Source organism: Podarcis filfolensis (genome assembly GCF_964270895.1).
Source record: "Podarcis filfolensis genome assembly, chromosome: 2".
NCBI classification, from domain to species: Eukaryota; Metazoa; Chordata; class Lepidosauria; order Squamata; family Lacertidae; genus Podarcis; species Podarcis filfolensis.
The window spans coordinates 74,395,539-74,413,626 of record NC_139605.1 but is presented as its reverse complement, the minus strand read 5'-3'; the positions used below and the strand labels follow the sequence as shown (position 1 = coordinate 74,413,626).

General features: G+C 44.9%; 1 long non-coding RNA gene across 4 annotated transcripts in view; it reads right to left on the bottom strand.

The window, feature by feature from the left end:
• Positions 1-8,336: 8,336 nt before the first annotated feature.
• Positions 8,337-18,088, bottom strand: part of LOC310755817 — a 29,598-nt gene continuing 19,846 nt past the window's right edge. For all 4 annotated transcript variants that reach the window (XR_014544564.1, XR_014544565.1, XR_014544566.1 and 1 more), the window contains one exon: positions 8,337-16,111. This is a non-coding gene — a long non-coding RNA (uncharacterized lncRNA). The remainder of the gene's footprint in view (positions 16,112-18,088) is intronic.

Sequence of the window (18,088 nt, the reverse complement as noted above, 5' to 3'; positions counted from 1 at the left end):
ACACAGTTGTGTTTGTTCCCAAAACCAATTCCCAAGACAGTTCTTCTTTCAAAACGTTGGTCATCAGTGTGAAGCTCCCCACAATGATGCATCTGGATAGGTTGCATTGTACAGTCATACTTACAGTACTGTGTGCTTTACAAATACCCTTATCTTTCAGAACTTGTCACAATATGGCTTGAGAACAAGTTTCAGCACTTGATCTTAGGTAGTCAACTTGATGCTCTAGGGTGCTCTAGGGTGAGGGTAGTCAACTTGATGCCCTCCAGATGTTGTTGGATTCCATCAGACCCAGACAGCATGACCAATGGTCAGGGATAATAGAAGCTGTGGTCCAACAATATATGGAGGGCAAAATGTTGAGTCCCCTTTGTTCTAGGGCAGTAGTAGGAAACATATGGCTGTCCAGTCCCTGGCCTACACTCCCATTGTCCTTGACCATTGACCATGTTGTCAGGGTCTAATGGAGTAAGATCCTACATGCCACCAGTTCACCATCAGTGCTCCTAAGCAAATAGCTATGCAGCTATGGAGAGTTCTCTGGACTATATTCATCAGTCGCTAGAAATGCTGAGCCCTTTTCTTGACTTTAGAATGTAAGAAAAACCCTGTTTGATCCTGGTTCTTCTCCCCAATAAGAGGAATGTTTGAACAGAGAAAGAATATATAACCTTCATTTCATCAAAACTGAAGTGACAGGAAATGCTGTCCAAGGCTGTTGGAGTCACAGATAGGAATGTAGGCCTGTTTCAATGGCTCTTCAGTGGATCATTGGGAAAAGGCCATATGACTATGGTATGAAGCAATATCACTAGTGGCCTCAAGATTGGTATGGGAAATATAAGGAGTCAAAACATGGCCACAGGCAACCTGTACTTTGCTGTACCTTAACCTTTTGAGCCAGTTCCTCTTTGTACACAGTTCTGGGATGAATCTCATGGGGGACTGCTAAGGGGCAAAGGACTCTTATCATAGCTCTGGACACAGCTCTGTGTCACTGATGACTGAGAGGAGATTATCGTGCTCATTGTGAGGCCTACAGATTGATGGGAGATTTCTGGAGAAGCCACAGGCCCCTCCCAATAACAACCAATCCAGATAGAAACATTCAGGCTCTAATGGGGCACTGGAGAGAGATGAGTGTTTCCTCAACCCCACAGTTTCTTTTGGACTTTGTGCTGGGAACGTTGTGTCTGCACAATGTCACCCCCAATCAAAATGCTATCCCATTTCATTTCTCACCCCACTTAATCCAGATTTACCATTTCCATGGGAAACCTGCTAAATAGAAGGCCCAAATGCAACATGGGAAACAGCAAATCCAGATTAAATGGAGGGGAAATGTGGGAAGGCACTTTGGTGAGATGGGCACTGTGTGGACGCTGCACAAAACAGGCGGACGTCTGCAGCAGAAAACCTGCAAGAAAACTGCTGTGTGGGTGTGCCCGAGGCCAGCACAAAATGCTTGGGATCCAGTTGGAATCTGAAACAAATTGAGGAGCTTGGCAGTCTGTTCGAAATGAAGTGGGAGGGAGGCAGAATGAAGCAGAGATGGTTGGAACTGAAGGACTTAGGAAATGAAGCTTTGTTTGCATTTTGGAAGCTGCTTTTTTCCCGCCCTGCCTTGCTGATGCTTAATTTTCAGCCAGCCCTGAAGCATTTTTCTTTAACATTTCTTGAAGCATTTTCTTTAACAAAAGGATGTGTGTGTATTTAGGGTGGTGTGGCTGAGAGCAAACCAGCACTATAATTCGTGGGCCTACCTGTCACTGGAAGAATGCTTGACCTTGCCCCAGCGGTCCTGAAGTCTAGCTCTGCTCATCAGACCTATTTCTTTCATGTCCTGTGCCTCTTCCAATTAAATAATTTGGGAGGAGCTTTTATATTGCCTGAGATTAAATAGGTGTGTGTGTGCGCGCGTGCACGCATAAGATGTGGACTGGTATTTTGTTGATGATGATGTCACATGTGGACACTGCCAAGCCCCTGCATGCGCACGGCGCAGTTATCATACAATAAACCCACACCTGGAAGCACCGTAGATTGACAGAAAAAAATATTTCATTGAGAAAAGGACTAACCGGTGCTCCCTTAAGCATAGGGTGGCTCCATCAATGGGAAGAGTGGAGGAGCTCTACAATGGCACATTCCAAAAAGACCTGCCTACCAGATGGGATGTGTGCCATGGCTTTGCTCGTTCGTCTTAAGTTGTGAATGAGTATATAATGGGAAACATGTGAGGGATAGTTTGTTCTGCCCGCTCTGTCACATCTGTGTCACTCAGCCCTGCTGCCAGCCTTCATCTATTGGAGGAGAAAGTCTGTAGTAGGAGCCTCGCTGTGCAATTCAGGATTTCTAAACCATGTGGTGGTGGGGGCGGGGCACAAGCAGACAGCACACTCTCTGCTGTAGACCTTCACTCCTCACCATGTGGAAGGAGGCAGAACCAGGTGACTGGGGGCGGGGGGGGGGGGCGGGGAGAGAAAGGTACTGCTAGATACAATAGTAATCAGGCCCCTGCTTTCTGCTGATGGCATGGGCCCTTTAATGCCTGAATTAACTGTCAGGTAAATGACAGTCAGAGAAAATGAATCAACTGCAGGGGTTTTGTATACAAGATTTTTTTTTCCTTGTTGAAGGAAGTCTGAGATAATTCTTCATGTGCATACAGTATACAGGCCACAGCATTCGGCAGCTCATGAAATAAATGACATCAACCTAAAGTATACCATGTATACCCAGCTGGCAACTAGTTTGGGTGAAAACAGCTTTATTTATTAACATAGCATATTTGTAAACATGGCACTTTACAAATAGCAGGTATGACAGGGGCCTGCAAAATTGAAATACATACCATGCTAATTTTACAGGAAATGAGTTGCCAGAACACACCATGAATGCCTCCTTTGTTCTCTTGTCATGGCAATGGCACCTACTTGAGAGGTGCCAGAACTGAGTTCCGGCAAGTTCCGGCTGAAAAGAACTCTGAATACATATATAATAAATACAATAAATAAATAAATATGTACCTAGCATTTTTGGCACCACAAGATTCTTTTGCTAATTTTGCTGCCGCAGACTAACTTGGCTCCTCCTCTGTCCTTCTGGCCGAACATTGAAATGGCAAAGGAGGCTATAAAGCCTGCCTCTTGCTCTATTTATGAACACTCTGATATTATATATACAAAGCTTCTGCATTTTGCTTAATCTAAATCCCTGCGGAGCTTGGCAGCAGAGGAATATATAAGTCCATGGAAACAGTTGGTATTAAATCTCATCTCTGGTATAATCTGTGGCTCTGGGGGCTTTGGTGATGTGCCCAGATGTTGCTTTGGGTTGACAGGGTTCATATCCTAGCCTAGCCCCATTCAACCAGCCCTGGGAGTCCTGTTCAGGGAACACGCCTGGAGCATTCTGGTTCCTAAAGGAGGGGAAAGAATTGTCTGTTCTTTTCTGCACAGTGGAGGATTTGCAGCTCCAATGAACTGGGGCTACACTGGGTCTAAAGAGAGACTATGCATTCATGAGCTGGGGAGATGCTGGAAACTAACTGGAGGGTTGGGAGGCAGGCAGGCAGGAGGACATGGGGTGGGGCCAACCAGAACTCGCTCTCCCAGGCTTGCCTAGCTTTGTTCTTTTCACCTGCGGTGTGTTGCATTCATTCGCCAGCCCTGCAGACACCTCACCTGGGTGTGTCCCACTTGCGCTGTACAAAGTTGAGTCAGCAGCTGCCGCTGGAACGCTGATATCCATTAACCCCCAGGATGCTGGCTTTTTGTTAGGGTTCTAGTCAAACACGGCCATGGCTTTGCAAACCCCCCCCCCCAAAAAAAACCCTCTCTGTTGTGGAGAGAGGGAGAGTGGATGGGAATATGCCTGGTCAGCCTCAGAAGGCTTCTAAGTAACACACAAGAGTGGCAGACCTGAGCCTTCAAACGTGAGCCTGATCTAGTCACATGGGAACCCAGGACATGAGAAGCTGCATTATACTGAGTCAGATCACTGGTCTACCAAGCTCAGAGTTGGTTCGATGTTAGAGATTGAACTTGGGACCTTTTGGATGCCCAGCAGGGACTTTGCCGAACTGACCTATGGCCCTCAATGTGAGCCTGTTCCAGCCACGTTCAAAGCAGAGTGGAGGGTTGATGTGATTTATGGGAGTTGTAGCCCCCCAAAACTGGAGGACACCAGGTTGGGGAAGGCTGGCTGGCTAGATACATACATACATAGAGAGATGTCTATATGGCCATGAAGGGCTGTGTCCCAAGGCTCTTTTGCCCTTCCCAAATTGGACGTAACCTGGCAAGGGCATTTCTGCTCAGGTGACCTGGGGAACCAGCCCAGCTGGTAATGCCAATGTCTCAGTGTTTCCTGGGAATGAGTCACAAGGAGCCGATCCTTAAAGCCCCGCCCCTGGTGGTTTCCCATGATCAAGTGAAAGGTCCTTTAACAGGATCAAACTGAAAATCACAAAGGAGTACACAAGCTTTCAAGCTTGACATGATTTTTGTGCTGCCTACAATGGTTAATGTTACAATAAGCCTCCGATTAACCTCAGTGAGTAAACCTTTGTCTGACCTGTACCACGTAGCAAGAGAGGAAGTTGCCTTATAGTGGCTCATCCAGGTTTCAGGCAGGGAGTTTTTCCCCCAGCCCTACCTGGAATCATCAGGGAGTGAACCAGGGGCCTTCTGCCTGCAAGGCAGCCTACGGTTGGGACTCACATGTAGGAATATTCATCCATACGAAAAAATAAATCCTGCCAGAGTGAAAGGAATATTCCTGTAACACATACACTCAAGGGCTCAGGTATACTATACTTCTGAATACTATGGAAGCAGGAGGTGGGAGCACATGGAAGCTACAAACAACCGAAGAAACAGGAGTTGCAAAGTGTCACAGTGTGTTTGAGCAACAGGCAGTTAAGTGCAGGGGTGGAGTTAATGTTGTTCTCTGTCAGAACTTCCGTCACAAATCACACATAATAGGTGCCTGCGACACTTCCTGGGTACACCAATGCAATCCACTCCAGACTTGCAAAACTGTACATCGGGGAGACGCGTCACACAAAACCTTGTAATCTGACGCCTTGCATCATGCATTCTCCCTCCCACAAACTGGTCAAAATGTATGTGGTCTGTGAACTGTGCATGGCAAAGGAACACACAAGAAGCAACCTCCCCGCATGAGAGTGTCTCTAGAGATCTACTGCCCTTCCAGTGCCAGCCTGCATTGCTCTTGTCCCAAGCACCAGAATCTGCCCACATTTTGGTTCAGGGCAGGCCGGCAACGTCACCTGGTGTTCATGTGATGCCTCTGCAGAGGATGAAATAGCTAGATACCCCTCTCATCATTGACGTGACCGGGGAAACTCAGCCAGATGGGCGGGGTATAAATAATAAATTATTATTAAATTATTATGCAGAGGCTATGTAACATGAGGACTCAAGCTGCAGTTCCCTTGAATAATTACGCTGTGTATTCTTCCCATTATGAATACATGTCTGTTTCATTCTCTTGCACACGGCTCCTCTTTGCCTCATTTGCTGCACTTCGCTTTGGATGCTGATCCTCTTCTCCTTTACAGAGATTTCCCAGAACAGTGTACTCCCTGTGCTGTTCTCTCTGCCCACCCACTCTTTGGGTTTTAATTCCTGTCCTCTTTTCTTCACTTTTGTTAATTCCCCCACTCCCTTTTCTTGATCTGTGTTTCTGTTTTCCAGTTTTGTCCAGATTTTCTTTTTCTTGCGGGCTTCTTTTTAACCCCGAGACTAGAAATGATTACATTTCTCCTTGGCTTTTCCAAATAAGTCAGTGAATTTATAAACAGGCACTCAAACCTATAGGCTGTTGTGGAGGCTTAGCTGCAATAACGTGTAACTGAAGAGACATGGCGCAGTCTCTGTAGCAAGGTGTCAGTTCTGAAGCAGCATGGGGAACCCCAGTCCTTTGGGGCAAATTAGGGCTGCCAGGGGCCTTACTTGACCCATGAAGCTATTCCCCACACTCATCCACGCCAACCTTCCCACATCTGACACCAGGTTTCGAGCAGGTAAAGCTGCAGCTGCAAAGGAACAATCAGGAGTGCTAGAGAGAAGTCCCAATTGCTCCTCTGCAAGCAGGGCTTACCTGCAGTGCCTTACAATGCAAATCATGCTGGAATTGGCTCCTTAGTGGAGCCAAACTCTGCTGCAAGCAGGGCTTGCATACTTCCTTTACATCCCTTGTTGGAACCCGTACACAGGATGCAAAGGATATCCCTTTACAGCAGAGGCTCAATTCAAGTCACACTTGCAAAGGAAGAAAACAAAGAAATGGGAGCATATTCTTAAATTTGGGTTCCCAATCCTTTCACTGGAAGTTAAAGGCATCATGTGATAGACAAGTGGGCTGTGCTAACCCCCGTCAAAGTGGCTCACATGGGGAGGGGGGTTCAGGAGCTGGCTTAGATGCTTAGATGTTTCCCATTATTGCAGTATTCACACATACGCTACGGATATGTGTGCTTGTACCATAGGGCTGTGTGCATGCAGGCATGCATGTACGTAATGAGATTCCTTTGCCATCCCTTTTTCTCCTCCCCATCATCTCTCGCACTCTACCCCGCCTCCACCTTTACATAACAATGGCACTTTGGTATTAATATGACCTGAACTAGCCAATATGCTGAAGGGGCTTGAATTGGGTTAGGTATGGAAAGCCACAATCCAGATCTTCACTTACCTATGAAACTCATTTGGGTGACCTTAGGCAGGTCACTGTTTGCCATCCTAACAGACCTGTTAGGTTTATTGTGGGACTGTGATGCATCTCAAAGCTTCTGGAAGAAAAGCTTGGAAGCAGCAAATAATACCTAACTTTCAAGCCCCACTCATCACTTTTGTCTTCTCCCTAGTCAATCTTCATTCTCTCAGGGGACATTGCCTTGTTCTAAGGAGACTCTGTGCACTTTTCCATTGCTAGAATACACACTCCGTTTCTAGCAAATTCTGCAAGCATTGACAATCTTTCTATAGCAAGGCAACCCCTGCCCCCTTCTGTTATGTGGGGATAGCACAGCTGGTGTATACTGTTTTAATGGCATCATTTTATAACAACCGGTGGTGCCAGGATTTCAAAGATTCCTGCAATCCCCTCTGAAGCCACTGAGTGCCACTGGTTTTCCATTTAAAACCTTTTCTGCAGGGATGATTTTAAAACAATCCCTATAGTATGCCTTATAACTGAGGAAACAGCTGGATGTGCTGTGATCCCCAAGTAGTGTGGTGCTGCTCTATAGATTGATGATTTCCCCCGGGGGTTTTGTATTGAAATCTATTCAACTTTCCCCACTCAAATTGGCAAGGTCTGTTTTATAGTTGGGTCACGTGAACCTGCCTGCTTCATTGAGTAGTGAGGTAGACAGGACACTCTGATTTTTAGATATTCAAGATGCTCATTCTTCTCTACCACCAGATTTGTCTTCAGCTGAAGGCTATGGGAAATGAAGGTCACGTAGCTTAGGACCTTAGCCCCTTCTGATTTACTGTACCATCTGAAGTTTTTATTAAAGAAATCTGGAGGGCCTCAGTGAGTAATTTGCAGCCTCCAGGGCTTCTCTTCTATTTGCCAGATGGGTTTAGCATTGCACATATAGTTGGCATCTGTAGTTCTCTCTGTTCACAAAACATGCCATGCCCAAGGAATGTGCGGAAGAGGGTCAAGATTGCACCCACTTCCCCAGCCTGATGTGTGTTTGATGGAACTTGTGAATAGACCCTGTGTGAATACAAACTATGCATGTAGGCCAGGAATCCTTCATAATGTGTCCCTCCATCTCCTCCAAAAGACACAGTGAGTTTTGCTTTTGGTTTTCCGGTGCATGCAACTCTCTGATGTTCTGTGAATTGATCATATAAGCTCACTAACTTAACTCTGCATAGTTTGTAAAAGTGTTTGAATGTTAGCGAAGTGAATGAGGATTAACCACCGTCCGACCGAGATGCACAATTGCCCGTAGTATGAAGGGAAGCACTTCCTGCTTCAAATGAGGAATGTGTGCTCTTTCCCCTAACTCTGGCCAGGCCTAATCTAGGCCAGTGATGAGTCTGCCATTGGGATCAAGGGGCTGCCTACTCAGCAGGGAGAGAGAGAGGCTGGTATTGTCTATCTTGGCTTTTGCAGTGGCCCACAAAGTGCCTTTTAAAACAAAAGACTCAATCTGCTGTGTCATGTGCGCGTTGCTATATTAGTCTCCCTTGACTTCAGTCAGCTCAGGTTTCTATTTGCAGCCTGTTCATTTTGCCGCTGTTCTGAAGTGAGGGTGCCTGACTCCACATAAAACAAACACAAAAAGCTCACAGAAGCTGCACAAGTGCAGAGATTTATTGACAGAGGGATGGTTGAATCGGTCATGTTCAGTTTATCTCAATTTCTCATTTTTCCAGTCTTAAACTCAGTTCTACATATTTCTGCATCAGGTTTTGATATTTTAAAGAGTTTTCGTGAAAATCCATCACTTTAGTGCAAATTGCTCCGAATATTCACACGTTGATATGAAAGCTTGCCTAATATACGTATTTTGGTAAAGCAAATATAATATAAAACATGTTTTTGTGTTATTTTCACTGTTACAGGAATTTTAGGCACACTTCACCACAGCATGTTTTGTACACATTACTTGGCTGGAGAACTGCATTGCGAATTTTGGGAAAGTGCTAATTTCTACGGATGGCTGTGTTTCAGTTTGCATATTATTTCAGAAAGTGTGAATTAGAATTAGGCATGCTTGCCTTTCAATGCAGCCTGAATCAAATCCCCACTGTATACATGTAGCAGCGCTCAGCTAGCACAGAAGGGGTACCACTCAGGGATTAAACCATGTCGTGTTTACAGTTGTTATGTGGTGGCATTTCCTGGGTAGGATCTGGAGCGAGAGCATTATTGCTCAGGGCAGAGCACTACTGTACCAAGCTCATCCAGAAGGAACTTTTAATTCACAAAATGTTTTGCAATCCATCAGGGCAGCAGAAACTTTTCACTTGCCTGGTTTTAGGAAGGCAGAGTATGTGGAGGATCATGATGGGACAACACTTTCGTTCAGCACATCTAAGGAGCAATGATGTTATTTCTTTACACCCCAACCAGTGCAGAGCTGAGTGGGATAGAAGCCCAAATACCCTTTCCTAGATGGCGCAATACAGGAAGCTCCTCCAAGGATCAGTGTTGTGAAGGGACAGGTTTCCTTTTTAAAAATTTTTATTTATGCATTTTACATATCTTAATACATCAGTTATACAATTGCCATCATTTATCTTACACTCCTTGACTTCCACACACATTCCTCCGTGGGGTCCTATTTAGTCCTTGTTAAGCTGTATCTCCTTAATTATTACCCCTCGTCTACTTATTTTAACTACTGCTCATATATCTAACTCCACTTGGAAGCTCATCTGATTATTATATTTTTTTTAATATTTGCCAAAGTATTCCTGCTCTTCTTTTATATCTGACTCATCTTGATTTCTTATCTTTGCAGTCAACATTGCTAGCTCCACATATTCTATTAGCTTATTCTGCCAGAATGGCAGAAGGTACATGTTCCCAAAGTTTTGGATCTTGCTGATCTGCGACACAAAGGCCATGATTCCTCCCCATTTTCCAGTTAGCCCCTAACCAAGCAAACAGTGGACACTGCCTAGTGAACAAATCTTCACTCCTGGAAGCCTGATGTGATTTGGAACCACCTACCATGAGGTCACATAACAGGAGTGACTCCGGTCTGCTGGCGTTTTGGGAGCTGAATGACTGCAGCCCATTCCTTGAAGTCGTCTCCATTTCCCATGTGCTCTCAAATGGCTTCTCTGGGGTGAGAAAAATGGAAGACGGTATCTCCAGCTGCTGAGCTGTGACCCCAAGAACAGTATTTCCAGGAATCCCCCTCTTATCATCTAAGGGATTCCTGGGAAAACTGGACCCCGAGGACACAGTGTGGGTTGGGCTGACAGCAAGGATAGCCTTCAGTCTGTTCCTTCACATCCTGCTGCAGGTTGAGCTTTTCTTATGTGGTGCTGCTCGACAGGCCTCGAATGGAAGAGCTTTTTTGCTTAGGCTCAATGCTCAGTATTGCCACTTGGTGGTGCCTCTGAGGAAGCGCTGGGCTGGAGTTGCATTCTGTTTTCCAAAGCATGAGCACTCCAAGAAAAAACACATCACACACCTCTTGGTAAAAGGCAGCAGCAGCAGCGGTGGGGATTTGTTATAAAAAGCATATTCTCTGTATGCAGATATGAACATATAAGGTGCGCACTATGACACAAATGCTCCCCAAAGGGATGTTATTCTGCAGACCACCACTTTCTGGGCAGCAACAAAGAGCCCCCCGCCTCTGCTTATAATATTTCCTATAAGCAGTTGTTGTCTCCAGAGTGCTCTTCATGCTTAGCCTTCAGCCCTTGCAGCCACAGTCCAGTTGAATCCTTCTGCCCCCTGGATCAATTCAGTAGTAATACCTGCCAGGGCTTCTCTGTCTCCACGCAGCTCAACCGAGGAGAGGTAAGTTTCCCTTCCGTTGCATCGTTCCTCCCTTCCCGAGCTACAGTGCTTCATCTCAGACTCACAACTGACCAGAGATGCAGCACTGCACCTTGGGCTGGGAGACATCGAAGGTCTTCTTGTTTTCATCCATCTGTCAGGCAACCTCCTCTCACAAGAGCTATCATGAGGGAAGGAAGAAAGGTGCAGAGAAGAAGAACAACAGGATTTGGGTAGGCTGTTGGTTTGCCACCTTTCTCTACCACCAAGCAACCTTTCCCATATCAAGTCCCCTTCTGAGGGACCCTGAGAATCTGTTAGAGCACCCAAAGGATTCTGGGGGCATATTCTAGGGTGTTCTTTCAGTTCATGCAGGGTGTTAGCCTAGGTCTGATCAAACTCTCTCTTGGAGTCAAAGCTGATACAAGGAGATTTTATGGGCCTTGTGTCAGGACTTATCCACACTTAACATGCCCTCCAACAACTTAAAGTCAAAATCCGGGATGCCACCTTCTCAGACACCATCTTCTCATTTTTTAATCGCAAGAGCACAAAGGCCACTTTGGCTGCTGTGATACCGCATGACTTTGCATGGCAGTTTCATCCCCCAAAAGTGTTTTTTTTCAGGTACAGCACCCAAAAACACACATTTTGGGGGCGAGATCGCAGTCTCTCCAAAAGCACTTTTTCAGGGGGAGAAATCACACTGTGAAATCACGCGAAATCATGACAACCAAAATGACCACTGTTCTCTCGTGATAAAAAATGGGATGTCCCAGTTTTCCCGGGACACTTTAGTGTCTAAGCATTCTTTTCTTTTCTTTTTTGTCCTAGAACTATGCCCTGTAAAAACCTGCTCTTTAAATGACAATTTGGTTTTCCCACAGATTGTCGTTTGCTCTGAATCAGCTTCAGAGAGCAGGTTTTCATGGGGAAAGCTCTGGGGCGAAAAAAGAAAAAAGCAGAAAAAAGCACTCAGATACAGTGCTTTAAAGTGTGGACCATGCCTGGAAAGAGTGGGTCAAAAGGTAAGTGTGGATAAGCCCTTACTTGAAGCAAGGCTGCAGAGAGATGGTGGAACCTGGACGTCCTGTCAGATGGTGGTGGGGAACCTTTGGCCCTTTAGATGGTGTAGGGCTCTTATCAGCCCCAGATGGCAAATAGGCAGGGCTTCTGGTATTCCAGCACCCATGCTGCAGGACATCTTATAGGGATCTAGATGACGTAGAACCAGTTGGAAAATCCTCAGTGCATCAAGGCCATCTCTACCTATGTGCTCACACACAATTCAGGTATGTTTACCAAGAAGTTCATCTCAAGGTAATTTTTTTTAGAGAGCTGGTGTTGGGGCTAGCACGTTGCAAACTGATCAAGGCACCCCAGTTTAAAATCATCTACCAGCTGGAAAGATCTTATGAGGTGAACTTGGCCCTTTTGCTTTCTCTTAGGCTCACCCATCTCTGAGGGTTGTTGTGAGGGTTAAAAGGGGTAACTGTAATTGTTATCCTGAGCTCTTTGAAGAAAAAACAGGATTTTAAAAAATGTAATGAATAAAATGTCTGCATGGAACTCAACCTACTAGGCTGGGAGGAGTGCTGGAAGGCCTTTCCTAAATCCACTGCTGTATTACAGGCCTACCAAGGAACTATCACCCAAGACAATAATGGGACATTTGGCCAGGAGCTGTTGCTGCTCAGAACAAAAGCAGATTACTGTTGGCACTGTGAATGTTTCGGGCATGAAAACTGAGCTCAGTGGAGATTCTGCCAAGGCAATTACAGTGATTTTTGCACAATCGGCTTTTTGTGCACATGCATTTGTCTTCCAGTGGTAACGGACAATCCACTTGCTTTCTCTTAGGATGGAGCTTTTGTTGCAAGGATCTACCTTTATTGGAGTTACTAAAATGCTATATTTTTAGCCGAGGATAATGCAGTGCATTTTCTACACAATGCATTCACAGCTGGCATGAATTATGCTTGCATTTGGTAGGTATAGTTTGACATTGATGCTAACAAGCTAGATAATTTATGGTACAGTGTCAGGCTGACATTTCAGCCACCTTGGGGATCCTTAGCTATGCTTGGCTTTGCCCTACAGTGGGAAAGGAAGTCAGATGTGAGATAACCAGCTGGATAGCTGTCTTCTTAGAAATGAGTAAGTTACCATAAGAACAAAAATCTGGTTTATGTAAGCTTTCATAGATGCTCCAATGATGTATTGGTCATGTTGCATTTAGAAGCTATGCTTGACCTCTGGCCATTCAAGGACCAGACGCAAGTCTGGGAACTGATAAAATCCAGGGTGCAGTTAGGAGCTAGTGACACCAAGCTGATATTAAGACCTTTCCACCTTTGGGGGAAATTTGTGAGGGTCTTGTGCCCAGCTGTGAGGTGGGTCAAAGAACTGAAGCCAAATTGGGCTTGTTTGAGGCAAATTCTGCAGTTTAAATGTGTGGTTTGTCCCATAAAAGGGTAACCAAATGAAGAGTTCACTGTCTACTAGACCCAGTAATTCTATTCTGTCATAACTTGGACACAGTCAAAATATTGCTTCAGTCTTTTCATTTAAATAGGGAACATCTGTTTTGTTAAGCAAACTGACTTCCAAACTCCTGTTTGCTAACTCCTGAGATACCTTGAATGATCACTCATTCATTACATTAAGATATATCTGTCACTTTAAAAACATTACGTATTTATTCATTCCAATTTCATTACAGTTCCAATATACTTAGCTTCACTTTTTCTCATAAGATAAATCATTCTCTGTAATCAGCCTTTGATCCAAAAGAGATAATTCTGTCTTTCATTCTTGTTTGTGGTAGGATCCTTAGGGGACTATGATCCGCTTTGCCCAAGAATGGAATAACAGGAGATCAGATGTGAGATAACCTTGGTAAAATTATTAAATTCTAAAATTAACCTGCTCATTCTGATTTCCGACTGACTACAGGATGAGCTAAAACTTAGCGGAGACAGTGTTGAAAGCCTTTGCAATTTTGTCTATGGGAAAGCTCTGGCATTCTCCTGCAGCGAACCATCTGGCTGAAGTGCCAGCAGGAAGCAGGAGACTCCACGGGAAGGATCTGGATCGCTGCTAAGGCTTTGTCAACCACTGCAACACCTTCCCCAACATCCCCTTCATGGAACTGAACCACGTGCAATCCAGCAGCATCAGTAGCAGCTGGTGGAGTGGAGTGGCATTGCTTACCTGGCTTCCCAACATGGAGGTCACTGCTGGTAACCAAAGGGTTTAGGGGGAGTGGAGAGGCAGAAAAGAGGTTGGTGTGGATGAAGCATCAGGAGTGTCAGAATGGTTCTGCCACTGTGCTTGCACTGTGCTGACCTCCCCACTGCCTCTTGGCTACCAGCAGCAACCTCCACACTGGATAGCCAGGTAAGCAATGGCCACTCACACCACTAAGCCACCTGCTGCTGATGCAATCTGAGAAGGACTCAAGTGGCAAGGAATTAATGGACATTGGAAGAACCTTTATGCATCACTAGAGAAGCAGTAATGTGCCTTACTATAGAGCAGGGATGGGGAACCTGTGCCGCCCCCTCCCCACAATGTTGTTGGACTCCAACTCTAGTATCTGATTATTGGCCATCCAGCCTGGAGTTGGAGTCAGACAACATCTGGAGCGCCACAGACTGCCCACCCCTGTTGTAAAGGGGAAAATGGGTCCCCAGCTGCATTACACCTCGAGGAAGCACAGGGATTTCCACCGAGGGGAGTCTTCTCCCATGAGCGAAGGACGACAGATGGAGTGCGGTCTCCATACCTCCCAACAGAGATGACCATTTGGAAAGCACACGCTGGGGAAGGAGGTGAGCAAGACACCAAACGGTGACTTTCCCAGGAAAAAGCAAGCATCCTGTGTGATCCTGACTAGGCACAAAGTATGGTAAACAGAGCATCTGTCATAACCACATCCTTCTGCTGCAGTCCAGCAGCCTCTGTCACCAGGCAGCCAGGAACAAGCACTTCACAACAACCTGACAAGAAGCAGATGGCAGCTCCAGGGGCTGCAGCTCCATCCGGCTCCTTGGCAGCCTCTCCTTCCCCTCAGCTCTAAGCAAAGCCCTCAGAAATTATCCCCACTACCCTTCTCCTCCTCCTTCACCAGGCAGACACAGTACAGGGAGAGGTGTGTGCTGTCTGATAGAGAAAGGAAGGTTCTGTCGCTAACTCCAGCAGAGAGAGGGAGAGCAGGGCCCTAATCACCCTTCGAGAAGCAAGGCACTCATGCTTCCAATCATCTCAAAACAGGCAAAAATAGATAGATTAGATAGATAGATAGATAGATAGATAGATAGATAGATAGATAGATAGAGATAGATAGATGATAGATAGATGATAGATAGATGATAGATAGATATAGATAGATAGTTGATAGTCCAGGTTTCTACTCAGTAGGAGAAGAAAACAGCAACTCCCAAACATGACACAACTGGTTTCTGCAGCATTTGCCAGACGCTGGAAGACACTGCTGTATAACATGCAAGCAAAACACCTTTCATCAGGGGTCCTATGAGCTTTCTGAATGCCTGAATTTTACGCCGGAATACACACTCCTGTATATGCTGATGCATTGACCTTCTCTGAAATTACAGGTGACCATTTTTTTGACAGCTGTGCATTCAATATGTGCCACATCTGCATCTTTGCTTGGCTTCTGAAAAGGATCTGAGCATTTCTTTCTTTCTTTCTTAGCTCTGATTCCATAGCTGGAGGAAAGGTAGGAGAGACTGGCTTACCAAGTCTTGAGATCATCTGAAAAACTCACCAAAAACTCCCCGATCTGTAAAATCTGTGTTTCAGAAACCCTGCCAAACACAACATTATATCCAGACAGAGAAAAGATTTGGGTTGGGAACCGAAAGTTATAGCCAAGTTTGGGAATGAGCCACAATGAGTCAAAGGGACAGGGAGAACGAAAGGACAAGACGTCATTGCCCAAATAGTTTCCAAAAATGATAAATCTCTGCAAACATAAAATGAAAAGCAAAAAACCCACAGTCATTTGTGGAAGGTGACATCTAGTGTTTCTTTTCATCTTCCTAACCTTTGAACCATGCCTCCACCCTAACCCATGCCAGCCATAAACCAAAGCTAGATTAAGCATACTTTAGATAATTGATTAGGATGGGCTTAGGAATGCCTAGTTCTGTGTTGGACTGTAGCCAGTGTGTATCTACACTCAACTGGCTCAGAGGCCAGTCCACCTCCCCAGGGAACTGTAAGAACTATAGTTCTGTCTGTGAGAAACCTAACGTAGCCAGGAACCAGTCATCAGCAAGCTACAATTCCTAGGATTGTTTATGGCAGGGTTGGGCAGTGTAACATATTGGACCAACAACACCGTTACCATCATTACACTCACAATGATATCGTGACCTTATGCTCATTTTAAAAGAGAAGCAAAATTGGCTGAAACTAGATTTTGATGGACTGACACCAGTCACAGTCTTGCTATGGACTAGCATCCTGAGCTAGCTTGCCACCTGCGACTCTTCCTCAAGCTTGGCTGTCCATTGTCCTTTGCAAGGCTTCCAATCCTCAGACGTGTGACTGCTTCCCCCAGTAGCCAATCCTGTAAGAAATGCAGAAAAGAACAGGTATCAGCCAGTGATCCCAAGAGCTACATCCAAAGGGTCAAAGGCATCTCAACAACCCTCTGAGGTAGGCCAAGCTGAGGGAAGGCGACTGGCCCAAGGTCACCCAGCCAGCTTCCTGGCTGAGTGAGTTGAACCCTGATCCCCTACCTCCTCGTCCGACACTCTAACCACTGCACCACATCAGCCACCCATGGTAGTTGGGGACAAACAGCTCCAACCCAAACCCACACTTGCCTCATAAGTGGGAGAGCAGAACTAATTCATGCTCAGGGCAAGATGCTGCCATTCTCTCCCTACTGTGTGCTATAGTGTACGAAACTAGCCTTGGACCTTCTGCAGAAAACTGGTTAGAGAATACAAGCTTAGCTCAAGCGTCCATCTGGTTTAGCACTCCCTTTGCCTCCCACAAAGCTGAACCCGATGTCCCTGTGAAGCTCAGAGGCTGAGCAATATTTCTTGTTGTTTGCCCCAGTATCTGGTATAAAGTCATATTTTTTCTCTGAATATGGAGGTAGCATTTAGCTGTGATGGCTGATAGATCTGCTTTCCAGCTATGATACAGTTATAAAAGCCTCTACTGCATCCAATAGGTGCAAGTCCTAATGGATTTTTAATCAAGTTCACAGGATTTTTTATTAGCATGTGTTGATACTATTCATGCACATCTTCCATGTATACGAACAATTACATTCAGTGAATAATTAGTCTTGCTTTGCATCCTCTCCCCAACCCCCATAACTCATTTTTCTTATGCATGCGGTCAACTAATCTGTTCTGTATCACGTATATTGCATTCACCTGGAAAAAACTGCACCCTATTGCACATGCTTAGGGTGATTCAAGGTCAGGGAAAGGGGTGTGGGTATGGTGGGGTGGCCACCCCAGGGGCTATGCAAAGAGGTATAACGTCATCCAAACTGCAAGATTTGTTAATAATGCAGACCGAAATGCATTATGAGTCGTAATGTCTTTGGGCAAAGATGGCTGTTTCATCGGAAGAGCTTCTTCTAGTGCACATGGCCCCTTGGAGAAAAAAACTGTCTTGTAACGAAAATGCTTTAATAGCAAAGAGGAATTGATCTATGCAATGCTACTCCTCTGAAGCTCTTGCTAAATGATGCCAACTCTAATAACACAATAGGCAGGCACAGCCCCATCACTTTGAAACAAGTGGACATGGGCTAGAGAAGTCAATTTCACTTCTCTGGGTTTCTTATTTTTCCAATCATAAATTAGTTCTTCACATATCTGCAGCAACTTGCATTTAAAAAAACCCTCGTGAATTTCCCCCCAGCATGTTCGTGGGAATTTCTCCTAATAAACACATTTCTGTATGCATTTTTGACTTATGTACACATTTTTGCAAGCACTTTCTTCCCATATAATGCATTTCTGTATGTCATTTTTCACTAATATATCCAATTTTCTGCACACTTTCTCCTAATATATGCATTTTAATAAGCATTGTTTGGTTGTAAAACAACACTGCAAAATTCGGAGGAGTGTGAATTTCAAAGGCTGGCTGTGTTTTAGCTCTTGTATTCCCTCAGAAAGTGCAAATTGAACAGATTCAGCTTTAAATGTGAACTGAACTGAATTTTTTTCCCATCCCTAACATGAACCAATCAATACCTTTTAGATGTATCTGTTATCCATCTTTGGCAGCTTACATGTTAAAATGCAGCCAGGTTGTTTTTCTCAACTTCAATCAAAGCTGGTTTGGGGGGGGAAATGCATCAAAAGGCCAAGTACAGGACTGCTTAGATAGAGAGATAGAGAGATATATATAGATAGATGATAGATAGATAGATAGATAGATAGATAGATAGATAGATAGATAGATATAGATAGATAGATAGATAGATAGATAGATAGATTATAGATAGAATATGTATAATGATGCATAAATGGCCACCCTATGTGTGTGCTAGATTTGCCACTTCTAAAATTTC